The sequence below is a fragment of the Octopus sinensis genome, linkage group LG4, assembly GCF_006345805.1.
Source record: "Octopus sinensis linkage group LG4, ASM634580v1, whole genome shotgun sequence".
In the NCBI taxonomy this organism is placed as follows: Eukaryota; Metazoa; Mollusca; class Cephalopoda; order Octopoda; family Octopodidae; genus Octopus; species Octopus sinensis.
In genome coordinates this window covers 82,179,856-82,194,855 of record NC_043000.1, presented here as the reverse complement: position 1 = coordinate 82,194,855, position 15,000 = coordinate 82,179,856, and positions in this window count along the sequence as shown.

Below are 15,000 nucleotides of genomic sequence, written 5' to 3'. Positions count from 1 at the left end.
ATCTAGCTAGCTAGCTAGCTAGCTCTCTCTCTCTTTCTCTCTCTCTCTCTCTCTCTCTATCTCTATATATATATATATATATATATATATATATATATATGTATATAATATAATATATATATCGTAACTGCTTTCTCGTATCGAGCAAAGCCATTCATAGAAAGAATTATTGTAATGTATCAATGATGCAATGTGAGGCTCATGTATGACTCTTGAGTCTGGCCAAAGATTTGCACATTATATTGCATAATACACAGCTGTGCTGGCTGACAGAGGGAACAGGTGCCACAGTACGAAGTCTTTTTTATATGCCCTTTCAATCCTCCAACTGAAAGGCAGACCATTCCACACGTTGCACATGTTCTGTTGTGAACAATAGCCGTATCACAATTTCGAGGGGGTTGATTTCTGTAAGTTCTCTGATGGCTGATCAGGCCTGCATTACTCAGACATCTCCTCCCACAAATCACACACATAAAAAGCAACACTCCCTCATTTTTCACAGGTTCATTTTTTCTAAACCTTCTCTGGAGCTTCACGTGCGTCATTTTCTCTCTTTCAAACTTCGAACAACCACTATGCACTCTTTTCCTCCATCCATTTCGGTCTTGTGCCACCCTCTGAAACTCCTGTCTGTATCAGAGAAATTCTGAAGCAGTCCTTCAACCGCATTTTGGGTTTCTGTACTGGCATCCTACCATATCCCGGCTCATCATACAAAAGTTGTTTAGGAAGTCTTTCATCATTCATTCTAACCAGATTTCAACCTCACCTCAGGTGACTTTGCAGAATCATCTATTCTACACTCTTCGACTTCTCTCAAGTACTTCCACATCACTGATCGCCATTTTCCAAGTTATCCAAAGAATTTTTCTAATACAATATTGATGATATCGCTCCAAATGCTTACGTTAAAGAAAACTTGTCTCAGTTCCATAGAGCAACGATGGCGGAACACATGTACTATAAACCCTGACTTTATTTTGGAAAAATATGCTATGGAGTAAATATACACAGATAGGGAAATAATTTTGCAATCAAACGCAGGATGATGCTGATAATATAGCATGAACTGGATAAACTATCCATATTTTGCAGAAAAATCTGTCGTCAGCCAACCATGAAACTCGAATTCACACTCCTGTGATTACGCATCTAGTGCTTTACCATTAAGCTAAAATGATCCAACGACAAATTCTACAAATTTAGCATATATTAATATAACTTTATAAGATTTTTCCGTAATATATGGATAATTTGTCCTGTTTATGCTATATCATTAGCATTATCCTGCGTTTGAGAATAAAATTATTTCTTTATCTGTATCTTTCAATACGTCTTAACGCTTAAAGCACGAAAGCGTCTTATAAAGCTAGATTTATATATCCTAAATTTGCAGAAGAATTCATCGTTGGGTGAGTTTAGCTGAATGGTAGAGCTTTGGACGCGTAATCACAAGGATGTGAGTTTGAGTCTCATAGTAAGCCGCCGACAGATTTATCTACAAAATGTGGATAGTTTATTCTGTTCATGCTGTTATTAGCATTATCCTGCGTTTGAAAATAAAATTATTTCCTTATCTGTATATTTCAACGCTTCTAAAGCTGACTTTCGACATAAGTTCAATTTTATATACATATATATTTATATATATACATAGTTTTTGTATCTGGTTTGCAAGATTTTTTATGCCAATTCGTGTGTTGAAGCGCATTTTGTTGTGCCTGGGAAGAGTCATACTCTTTTAATGTCTTGTTATCTAACACACTTGCCGGTTCAATTTCCACTCATTATTTATGTATTTTTTCTTCTTTCAAAATTTTCGTTTCTTTTGCAAACTTGTTAATAGATGTTGACTCCGTCCGCGCAGCTCTGATAACGGACAGAATCAACATCCATTAACAAGGTTGCTAATACAACGAAAATTTTAGAAGAAAAAACACACAAATAATAAATGAGTGGAAATTGGACCGGTGAGTGTGTTAGATAATAAGGCATTAAGACAGTAATACTCTCCCCAGACACACCAATAGTATATATATATATATATATATATATATATATATATATATATATATATATATATTATATATGTATATACCAAGGTTAGCACATAAATGTGAAACAAGGTGGGATAAAATAGTACTCGAATACCGGAATAAAACCGTACTCTAATACTTTTATTATTTAAAAAAAACTGCAAAAACATTACATACATATTTCGAAGAACTGCTTCTCAATCTAAACTGTCCGACAAATGGGAACGTAAAACTCTGAGTAGCAGTTTTTTGTGATATTTTTGTGATGTCTTTGCAATTTTAATAATAAGGAAGTATATATATATATATATATACATATGTACTCTAGTTACCAAAATATACACTCTACTAACCAAAATTTCGAAAACTTTTGCCTGATGGGCATATATAATCCAAGCGGGTACTAATATGTACTTCTATATATATATATATATATATTATATAATATATATATATTATATATATATATATATATATACATATATAAATGTGTTTATGTGTGTGTGCGCGCGCATGTATGTGCATGCGCGCGTGTGTCCTTGTATATTTGTTTGTCCTCTACTACCACTTGATAAGTGGTGTTGTGTGTTTACGCCCCCGTAAATTAGCAATTCGACAAAAGAGACTGATAAAATAAGTACTGGGGTTCATTCGCGCGACTGAAATGCTTCAAGGCGGTGCCCCGGCATGACTGCGATCGAATGACTGAAATTAGTAAAAGATAAAAGATTTTTTTTTTTATCTAATACGATATAACACCAAAATGCTTCATTGCATTTCTTGGAAACTGTTGATTCTCTACATTGGTGAAATTATTCAATAATTTTGTTAAGAAAATCTTACACGATGTGAAGAGTGCAGAATATAACGTTTTGTCGCTTTTGTTTTCGTGTTAGAGTATGGACGAGGGGTAAAAAAAACTGAAGTTGAAGAGTTGATTTGGCAGAGAGTGTGATGGTTAAGCGATCAGATTGATATGAGGAAGTGAAATGCCAACGAGACAAGATATAAGAGAAATAACAGGAAGGTATGCCTCAACGAAATACAGAAACACTGCTACGATGACAGGTTAAAATAGTGGAGTGGATGTAGTTGAAAATGAAAGAAAATAGGGGCAAATATTTAGAAGATAGAGTTGCGATAACGACTTCAGACGTGAGGCGGAAAAGTGTGTATAGGAACAGGTGCGAAAACAATTTCACCTAAGCACAATAATTTACGAATGTACTCATGAGTATTGATATATATACACAATTATATATAAACATTCCAGTACATTTCTTTGCACTTTACACTTCAAAATATTTAAGAGTCAACTACATTATCAGTTAGGATTGGTGAGGTTATATAAGCTAGTATTGAAAAAGTACTTGACTTGAATTTATATTTTAGTTTGTAGTCTGTTGGGGAAATAATACTTTAGAATTTAGAAGACAGATAATAATTGCTCTGTCATAGAAGACTCTGAACTAACAAAATTGAAATAAGTTATTTGTTAACCAACATCTAATTGTTTTTTTTTTCTAATCAGACTGATTAACAAAAGAACGACAATGTAAACATTAAATTCAAACAAGGCACCCTTACCTTTCTTTAAAATAATATTATTATTTGCCTCGTAACAAAAATTCTTAAGGATAAAATGTGTACGGCGAAACTATTACGCCAAAAATGTCTAGAGTAAAATGCTTATTTTCCTATGGAGAATTTCCTATGGAGAAAATGTTTCGGTCAAAATTTTCTTAATGAAAAAATATTTCGGTCAAAAACAGTTACAAAATATTGATTTTAAATTTTAGCACGAGGGTTGTATAATCAGGAAGGGAGTAAACCGATTAATTCGAACCTAGTTTTCAACTGATACTAACTTTATTAACTTCGAAAGGCAATTCGGTGGAATTTGAACTCAGAACCTAATAATGTAAGAAAAACCGATTAGCGTTTTGCCCCGCGTGCTAACGATTCTGTCATCTCGCCGTCCGAGTTGCAACAAAATATTGATTTCAAATTTTTGCACACGACCAACAATTTCGGTCGATTTCGTCGACCCCAGTTCTTAGATGGTATTTATTTTATTGGTCCTGGGGGATGAAAGGCAAAGTCGACCTCGGCGGAATTTGAACTCAGAGCGTAGCGGTAGACGAAATACCTATTTCTTTACTACCCACAAGGGGCTAAACACAGAGGGGACAAACAAAGACAGACAAACGGATTAAGTCGATTATATCGACCCCAGTGTGTAACTGGTACTTAATTTATCGACCTCGAAAGGATGAAAACCAAAGTCGACCTCGGTGGAATTTGAACTCAGAACGCAGCAGCAGACGAAATACCGCTAAGCATTTCCCCGGCGTGCTAACGACTGTGCCAGCTTGCCGCCATTAGTTACAACAAAATATTAACAACCAGTTTTCATTAAAAACATGCATATATAACAACCAGTTTGCGTGAACTGCTGAGTACCGGCTCCAGCTGAACCCTGCTTGCATTTTAATAATAAGATGATAGGCTAGTAACAGGAGATGAATTATTTCAATGTGAGGAAAAGACACAGATCAATGGTATACTAAGAAAAAATACAATACTCACAGCCTTGGAGTTGAAGTGTGATGATTCAAGTTGCAGAATAGTAGAACAGCAGCTGTTTCATTTCTCTGCAATAGCCAGTAAACCTGTTAATACAGATGAAAATGTCACGTTTTGGCTGCTTTACAACTGTGTGAGAGGTCATGGTCCACGCACCGCCATAATTACTTCTATATTTTATGCCCAACAATCGAATACATACCGATATTATGAATGGTTCATACTGTATTTGAATAACTAACGTAACAAAATATACAGAATATCAGTAATCAGTTTTGCGATGATATTGATTTCAAAATTTTGGCATAAGGCCAGCATGCTTGAAGAAGGGAATGAGTCGATTGCATCAACCCCAGCACTCAGCTGGTACTTATTTTATCGACTTCGAAAGGATGAAAGGCAAAGTGTTCTTCGGTGGAATTTGAACTCAGAACGTAAAGACGGACGAAATACTTCCTAAGCATTTTTGCCCGGCTTGCTAACGATTCTGCTAGCTCGCCGCCTTCAGTTTTGCGATAATATTGGTTCCAAATTTTGGCGCAAGGTCAGTAGTTTTGGGGAAAGTGGTAAGTCGATTCTAGTGTTTAACTGGTACTTATTTTATAGACCCTGACAGAATGAAAGGCATAGTCGACCTCGGCGAAATTTGAACTCAGAACGTAAAGGCGAATGAAATGCTGCTAAGCATTTCACCTGGCATACTATCGATTCTTATTTCTTTACTACCCACAAGGGGCTAAACATAGCGGGGACAAACAAGGACAGACAAAGGGATTAAGTCGATTACATCGACCCCGGTGCGTAACTGGTACTTAATTTATTGACCCCGAAAGGATGAAAGGCAAAGTCGACCGATATATGATATAGGTGCAGGAATGGCTGTGTGGTAAAGTAGCTTGCTTGTATATATACAACGCCCCACGTCCAGTGGACGGTGCTGAGTTGTCAAACATTTAAACCAAATTTTCTCAGAACAACTTGTCCGACCGTCCCATAGGTTTTCCCCTTTGAGAAACACTGATTTAACCTAAATTTGAGACACCAGCAAAAGAAGAAATAAAGATAGACTTTTTTCTATTCCAAAAAAAACAATTTTATTCACACAAATATGCAACCGAAGAGTTTAAAGTACCATTAATGATAAGGCTGTTGACTGGGAGAACACAAACATGGTTTAAACAGTAATCTTGGCAGGAAAGAAACATGCCTTTAAGCAGTACAAAAACAACAAAAATGGAAGGTGCAGTTATGTACAGGTTGACGAAAGAAAAGCAGGACAAAAACGATGCATGCAAATGGGTTAGCTGGAGGTAATCTCGATGGAAAAGCATGATGAATTTATGAGAACGTACCTGGGAAATAAGTTTATCTGATAAAACATGTAGGAAATCAACTTGGGGCGATTTTTGATAAAAAGCAACAGCCTAGGGAACTAAGTAACTTATTTTAAGCTAACTTACTTTACGAGATGTTCAAGGCATGGAAAATCTAGTGGTAAACACAGTCCGACGGAATCAATGGCATGCGGGAAATAAAAACAACATCTCCTGCTCCTTTATCTGTGATAACTTTTGTCTCGAGAATGTCATCCAAAAGTTGGATGAGAACCAAACGAGTGCCATTGCGAAGTCATGGGGTTCCAAGTTTCGGAGGAGAATAATGGGCCTTCCAACCTTGAGGCAGAGTTTATGGGGTGGAAAACCCGATGATTCTTTTCAATTAAGAAATTGGGCCGGGTACACCAATGTATCGATCGCAACAGCTGATGTACTTGCGCGTACAAATGCACGTTCCTACGGCTTTATCGATCGCATTCTCACCTGAAATCGATTTATGTGATTTTTTTTCAAGGCTGATACCGTCGGTATCTACATATCAAATTTGAGCGCAATCGGATGGAGGGTGCCCGAGATCCTAGAAGAAACAGACGGACAGAACGGATTTTATATAACAGATATATATATACATATATATAAATTTTGTACGACTCTCTTATTCTTTCATTATTTCTTTCTTTCCATCAGCCCCTTCACACTTACTTCGTTCTTTCCACTCTTCTTTCTTTCGTTCCCCCTCTCTCAAATTTCCTGGATTTCTCATTACTCTCACCTTCCCTCCTCTTTCACTTCACTCTGTCCTATTTCTTTTTTTCTCGTCCCTCCCTAAGTCTTCTACCCATCTGCCTCTACCTCTCTCCTCTCTCTCCACGTGACCGGTGTTTGGTCAAACCTGACCTTTCTTTCTTGGTTCGACTACCATCCGTGCAACATCTATATTTCTCCCCATGCCTGTCATCTCGTATGTCCCTGCCGTAAGGCTTCACTTCCACACACGCCAGCTTAATTTAATTCGTCCTTGGTTGAAAGACACCTTTTGTTAATGTCCTGTTGTTTGTATTTGTATTTGTGTACCATTTCTCCATTTTTTTCCGTCCTTGTTTTTGTATACATTCACTGCTTTCTTCTAAGGAATCTAATGCGCTTAGCTTAGTTTTTCCTTGGGGCTGGCCAGATTGGAGCAATCTCGAATATAACCAGCCGAAATTGCAAAGATAATCTAGAACTCAACTGTGGAAAGAAAACTCCGAATGACCCGTCCTTGTTTTTTCTTGTACTTTTTTTGTATCATCTATCTGGATGTTTTGCGTCCTTTCTCATCTTTGTATTCCTTTACCTTTATATATAAAAGAGAAGTTGTGTGTCTGTCTCCTACGATTTAGATTCCTAACTACTCCCACATTTTGCGGTGCAGTTTAACCAAAATCGGGTATCTTATAGTCGTGATACATATCGAGCCCTTCTGGGTATTAGCGCGCGTCTACGATGAGTCTATGATTTAAAAAAAAATTTACCATCATTTTTTTCCATTTTAATGCATTTTTTCGCTATTATATAAGGGAAGTAACTCTCTAAAAATGTCTACGATGAGTCAACGATTTAAAAAAAAAATTACCATCATTTGTTTTCCATTTTTAATGCAATTTTTTGCTATTTTTTTACTATAACTCTCTAAAAATGCTTATATAGTTATTTCCTTACAAACCCGAAAAACGCCGGCGATACTGCTAGTATACATATATATATATATATATATTATAATATATATATATATTATATATATATATATATATATATATATATATATATATATAAGAATGAATGTTTTTATTATTAATGAACGTGAAATACAGGAAGGGACGAACACGGAACACAGACAAATCATTCGAAGCCTTCAATCTTCAGTCAGACACCGAATCATCATAGCAAATTTCGGCTGTTCAATTCTGATATTTGCTCCAACTCGGCCAGCCCCAAGAAAAAAACTAAGCTGTAAGCATTAGATTTCTTGGTAGAAGACAGGAATGTGAACGCACAAGACGGATGTGAATACAAGAGACGAAAACGAAATTGAAAACAGTAATGAATAAACAACATATATAACGATGGTTGTCATACGACTTTAGACCAAATGAGACAAAAACACAACAACAAAACATAGCTGGCGTAGAAATAATTACCGTTTCGGTAGGGGGACACATGTTGGTCGAGATACGAAGGCCAACAGAATGGTTTAAGAAGCAGCAGGTCGCAGGAGAGAGAGAAAAAGAGAGAGAGAGAGAGAGGGAATCAAAGAGGCTGGAAGGCAGGGGACAGAATCAGTGACCAAGAGAAAAGGAGAAAGAAGGGATTAAGGAGGATGGGAGGAAGAGGGGAGGAAGAGAGGGGAAGAATCGGAGGGCGCCAAAAAGTTTGGTGAAGAAGCAATGGCGGGTAGTAAAAGACAGTGTGTATAGAAGTCGTGCAGGGTTTAAAATTGGACAACAAACGGGGGGGGGTGCACGTAACGCCGCAATAATATAAGAATGAATGTTTTTATATATAATGAACGTGAAATACAGGAAGGGACGAACACGGAACACAGACAAATCATTCGAAGCCTTCAATCTTCAGTCAGACACCGAATCATCATAGCAAATTTCGGCTGTTCAATTCTGATATTTGCTCCAACTCGGCCAGCCCCAAGAAAAAAACTAAGCTGTAAGCATTAGATTTCTTGGTAGAAGACAGGAATGTGAACGCACAAGACGGATGTGAATACAAGAGACGAAAACGAAATTGAAAACAGTAATGAATAAACAAAACATATATAACGATGGTTGTCATACGACTTTAGACCAAATGAGACAAAAACACAACAACAACATAGCTGGCGTAGAAATAATTACCGTTTCGGTAGCGGGGACACATGTTGGTCGAGATACGAAGGCCAACAGAATGGTTTAAGAAGCAGCAGGTCGCAGGAGAGAGAGAAAAAGAGAGACAGAGAGAGAGGGAATCAAAGAGGCTGGAAGGCAGGGGACAGAATCAGTGACCAAGAGAAAAGAGAAAGAAGGGATTAAGGAGGATGGGAGGAAGAGGGGAGGAAGAGAGGGGAGAATCGGAGGGCGCCAAAAAGTTGGTGTGAAGAAGCAATGGCGGGTAGTAAAAGACAGTGTGTATAGAAGTCGTGCAGGGTTTAAAATTGGACAACAAACGGGGGGGGGTGCACGTAACGCCGCAATAATATAAGAATGAATGTTTTTATATATAATGAACGTGAAATACAGGAAGGGACGAACACGGAACACAGACAAATCATTCGAAGCCTTCAATCTTCAGTCAGACACCGAATCATCATAGCAAATTTCGGCTGTTCAATTCTGATATTTGCTCCAACTCGGCCAGCCCCAAGAAAAAAACTAAGCTGTAAGCATTAGATTTCTTGGTAGAAGACAGGAATGTGAACGCACAAGACGGATGTGAATACAAGAGACGAAAACGAAATTGAAAACAGTAATGAATAAACAAAACATATATAACGATGGTTGTCATACGACTTTAGACCAAATGAGACAAAAACACAACAACAACATAGCTGGCGTAGAAATAATTACCGTTTCGGTAGCGGGGACACATGTTGGTCGAGATACGAAGGCCAACAGAATGGTTTAAGAAGCAGCAGGTCGCAGGAGAGAGAGAAAAAGAGAGACAGAGAGAGAGGGAATCAAAGAGGCTGGAAGGCAGGGGACAGAATCAGTGACCAAGAGAAAAGGAGAAAGAAGGGATTAAGGAGGATGGGAGGAAGAGAGGGGAAGAATCGGAGGGCGCCAAAAAGTTTGGTGAAGAAGCAATGGCGGGTAGTAAAAGACAGTGTGTATAGAAGTCGTGCAGGGTTTAAAATTGGACAAACAAACGGGGGGGGTGCACGTAACGCCGCAATAATATAAGAATGAATGTTTTTATATATAATGAACGTGAAATACAGGAAGGGACGAACACGGAACACAGACAAATCATTCGAAGCCTTCAATCTTCAGTCAGACACCGAATCATCATAGCAAATTTCGGCTGTTCAATTCTGATATTTGCTCCAACTCGGCCAGCCCCAAGAAAAAAACTAAGCTGTAAGCATTAGATTTCTTGGTAGAAGACAGGAATGTGAACGCACAAGACGGATGTGAATACAAGAGACGAAAACGAAATTGAAAACAGTAATGAATAAACAAAACATATATAACGATGGTTGTCATACGACTTTAGACCAAATGAGACAAAAACACAACAACAACATAGCTGGCGTAGAAATAATTACCGTTTCGGTAGCGGGGACAAATGTTGGTCGAGATACGAAGGCCAACAGAATGGTTTAAGAAGCAGCAGGTCGCAGGAGAGAGAGAAAAAGAGAGACAGAGAGAGAGGGAATCAAAGAGGCTGGAAGGCAGGGGACAGAATCAGTGACCAAGAGAAAGGAGAAAGAAGGGATTAAGGAGGATGGGAGGAAGAGGGGAGGAAGAGAGGGGAAGAATCGGAGGGCGCAAAAAGTTTGGTGAAGAAGCAATGGCGGGTAGTAAAAGACAGTGTGTATAGAAGTCGTGCAGGGTTTAAAATTGGACAAACAAACGGGGGGGGGTGCACGTAACGCCGCAATAATATAAGAATGAATGTTTTTATATATAATGAACGTGAAATACAGGAAGGGACGAACACGGAACACAGACAATCATTCGAAGCCTTCAATCTTCAGTCAGACACCGAATCATCATAGCAAATTTCGGCTGTTCAATTCTGAATTTGCTCCAACTCGGCCAGCCCCAAGAAAAAAACTAAGCTGTAAGCATTAGATTTCTTGGTAGAAGACAGGAATGTGAACGCACAAGACGGATGTGAATACAAGAGACGAAAACGAAATTGAAAACAGTAATGAATAAACAAAACATATATAACGATGGTTGTCATACGACTTTAGACCAAATGAGACAAAAACACAACAACAACAAACACATATGCGTGTGTGTTTATTTCAAATATTATATTTGTATAATATTATACGTATGTGCACGCACACATATAAATATACTAATAAATGAATAAATATAATAGACACTGAAACAGTTACAATATCGATAGCTTCACTGAACTCTAACTCCATACTGTGTAATAGACGCAGAAAAGCAACTGTCGCACTTCGACCATGTATAATTTGCCTACCACCGCTGTGATCATCTCCAGAGTGTGCCGGTTCACAGGAACAGCTACAACATTCGTTGGAGTGCAATACGACCACATTATCGCTCATATTTCATTGAGTTCAGCACCGCATCTCGGAATATTCTTTATGGTTTCTCGGCCTAGCGGAAACATAGTCTAACTTGTAGGTCAGTCAGCTATTTGTGTGCCATGGGGATGTTCGATCTCGACTGATCTGAGTAAAACAATAACAACGACGACAAAAACAGAAGCAGCTACAGTAATAATACTGAGGCTAACTTATAATTTTTCAAATAAAACACGAGGTCCCTAAAATCGCGAGAACACTGAGCAACTGTCTAGTATGCCCATACAGTAAAACGAACTTGCTAGGCAGTGTTTCAATAAGACGTTTCAATGCCCACAATAATAAATAGATATATACGTACGCATACATACAAAGATACACACATGCGCACTCCAACATTCATATATATATGAAAATGCGAAGAAAAACATAGATATACTGATAGCGTGACATAAAGAAAGAAATAGACAGATACTCATACATACATACATACAGACCGACATACAGAGAGACAGACAGATAGATAGATAGATAGATAGATAGATAGATAGATAGATAGATAGTTAGATAGATAGATAGATAGATAGATAGATAGATAGATAGATAGATAGATAGATAGATAGATAGATAGATAGATAGTTAGATAGATAGATAGATAGATAGATAGATAGATAGATAGATAGATAGATAGATAGATAGATAGATAGACAATGTGGACTCTTCCGTCGTAGGACGACGGATGAGGGTTCCGCGATTTCTTGCTAAACAACCACGCAAATGTTTTGTTTATAGTGATCAAATGCTTGTGCTTACATAAACTCACTTCTTCTATCAAATCCGCATTGCCTGTGTAAGTGCGCAAGTGTGCCACGAGTCAGATGTCAAAATGATCTCTGAGCAACGTGAAACGAAGTGTTTTGCTCAAGAACAACGCACAGCGATCGTAAATGCAATGCATTAACCACTAAGCAATGTGTATATGCATACATACATGCACGTCTGTCTGTCTGTATGCATGCCTGCCTGCAAATGTATGTGTATGTATGTATGCATACATGCATGTGTATGTGTATGTATGCATGTATGTATTATGAATGGATGTATGTATATATGAATGTATGTATGTATGTATGAATGTATATATATATATATATATACATAAATGTATGCATTAATGTATGTATGCATGTATGTACATATGTGTGTATGTATGTATGTATGTATTCATGTATGCATGTATGTATGCAGGTATGAATGTATGTATGCATGCATAAAAGCATGTAGGTACGAATGCATATATGTATGTATGTTTACATATGTATGTATGTATGTATGGATGAATGTATGTATGTATGTATGTATGCATACATGTATGTATGTATGTATGTATGTATTTATGTATGTATATGTGTATGTATGTCTTGAACTGCTGTTAATGGATATTTACCGCAGTGTTATGTACATTTACTGCAATGTTAAGGAGCATTTAAATCTCAATTAGAAGGCTAAGTTAGAATGATGGCTTTATTCATAATGGATTAAAGGACTTAACAGGGATCAGAAATCCTCTGAAGAGATGAATTGTTTTCTTTGATTAAGATAATTCGACGTATTAAGGTAATTGCTTGAAATTCCGGATTAAATTTCTTTTTTAAGTAGCAACGTTGAATCGATTAAGACTGTTGATTCATCTCACCTACAGATGTCCCAAATTTGTTTCCCTGTCCCATATTTGTCGTTTACATTTCCTTGAAAATACATCATCCTCCATTATGTGGCTGGTACTTTGTGAACTCCTGTTTGGAGAGCATAGACACATTTCAAAGAGTACATAAAGTTCATAGTGAAGACAAAAACTAAAAAGTATATCAAATATGCATTAAATAAACATGAATAGAGTACACATACCTTAAACACGTTTTAAGTATACGTAAGCTATAAAATAAACCAACCATGAACATACAATAAACATACTATGAATACACAGTATACGATAGGCACAGGCGTGTCTGTAGTAAGAAGCTTGCTTCTCAACCACGTGCATCAGGGTTCAGTCCTACTGCGTGGTATATACTTAGCCTACGACCGTCTAAAGCCTTGTGCGTAGATTTGTGCGACGGAAACTGAAAGAAGCCCGTTGTATGTATGTATATATATATATATATATATATATATATATATAATATATATGGAGGCGCAATGGTCCAGTGGTAAGGGCACCGGACTCGCGGTTTCGATTCCCAGAACGGGCGTTGTGAGTGTTTGTTGAGCGAAAACACCTAAAGCTCCACGAGGCTCCGGCAGGGGGTGGTGGCGATCCCTGCTGTACTCTTTCGCCACAACTTTCTCTCACTCTTTCTTCTGTTGGCCTGGTCGCTTAGCCAGCGGGGTGGCGTCATTTGACGGCTAAAACAATGCCAAGACGCATTGTCACCAGCGATGTGTAGCAACATCTGATAGCCTGGTCGGTCACGTGATCACGTGATATATATATATATATATATATATATATATATATATATATATATATATATATATATGTAAATGTAAAAAAATACAAACTGGGACAAGAACGTGAAACATTTAGAAGACGATACAAAAAACACGGACGGGACATTCGAAGCCTTCAATCTTCAGTCAAGAACCGGATCATCCTCGCAATTTCGGCTGATTAATCTTGAGATTGCTCCGATTTGGCCAGCTCCAAAGGAAAATCTAAGCCAAGCGCATTAGATTCCTTGGAAGAAAGCCTCGAATGTATATAAAACAAGGACGGAAAACCGGACGATGTTACACGAATAAAAATACAAAAACACGTAAAAACAATAATGATAACACGAATAAAAATAATATATATGTGCGTGTATGTGTCTGTGTTTGTACCCCACCACTGTTTGACAATTTGTCTTGGTGTGTTTACGCCTCCGTAACTTTGCGATTAGGCAAAATAATCTACTGGGGTCGATTCATTCGACTAAAAAATTTTCAAGTGGGTGCTCGGCATGATTACAGTCCGTTGATTAAAACAAGTAAAAGACACGCACACACACACACATAAGCACAAGCACATACATATAACGTTGAGTCAAGTGAATTTCTCCCTCTTTTTTCCCATCCATCAACGTCATAAAATAACTGTATTTGCATTCCTGTTACACCCACAATGAAGCTTTGGAATATTTAAATCCATTAGAGTTCTTCTGATTTGCGCTGTGCTGTGTTACAGATATTGTTGAATGACGAACCGTCAAAACGGAATAATGCAAATTAGGCCAGCCACTACTGCGTTCGCCTTATATGCGACTACGATATATAGCAGTCGACTGATGCTACTTATTGAGGAAGGGATTTCAGGTACATATTTTATGAGGTGTAGTCAACAAAACGCGAAACGTTTCATCGCGAGTTTCTTTCCACCCACCCCCACACACAGCACATTAATAGTATAGAAAGAATAGGTATACATTCTTGTTGGTTGCACTTAGAGTAAAGTTTTGTAATATTTCTATTCTTTCATTTCTTCTAATGGATGCAGTGTTACGCACTATATATATACATATATATATATATATATCTATATATATATATATATATATATATATATACATGTGCATTCTAATATTATATTTATATAATATTATATGTATGAGTTAACTCACATATGAATATACTGATAAGTGCTTAAATATAATGTATCATCTACTATATTATTCTTTTCTACTCTAGTTACAAGGCCCGAAATTTGGGGGGAAGGGGCCAGTCGATTAGATCGACCCCAGTA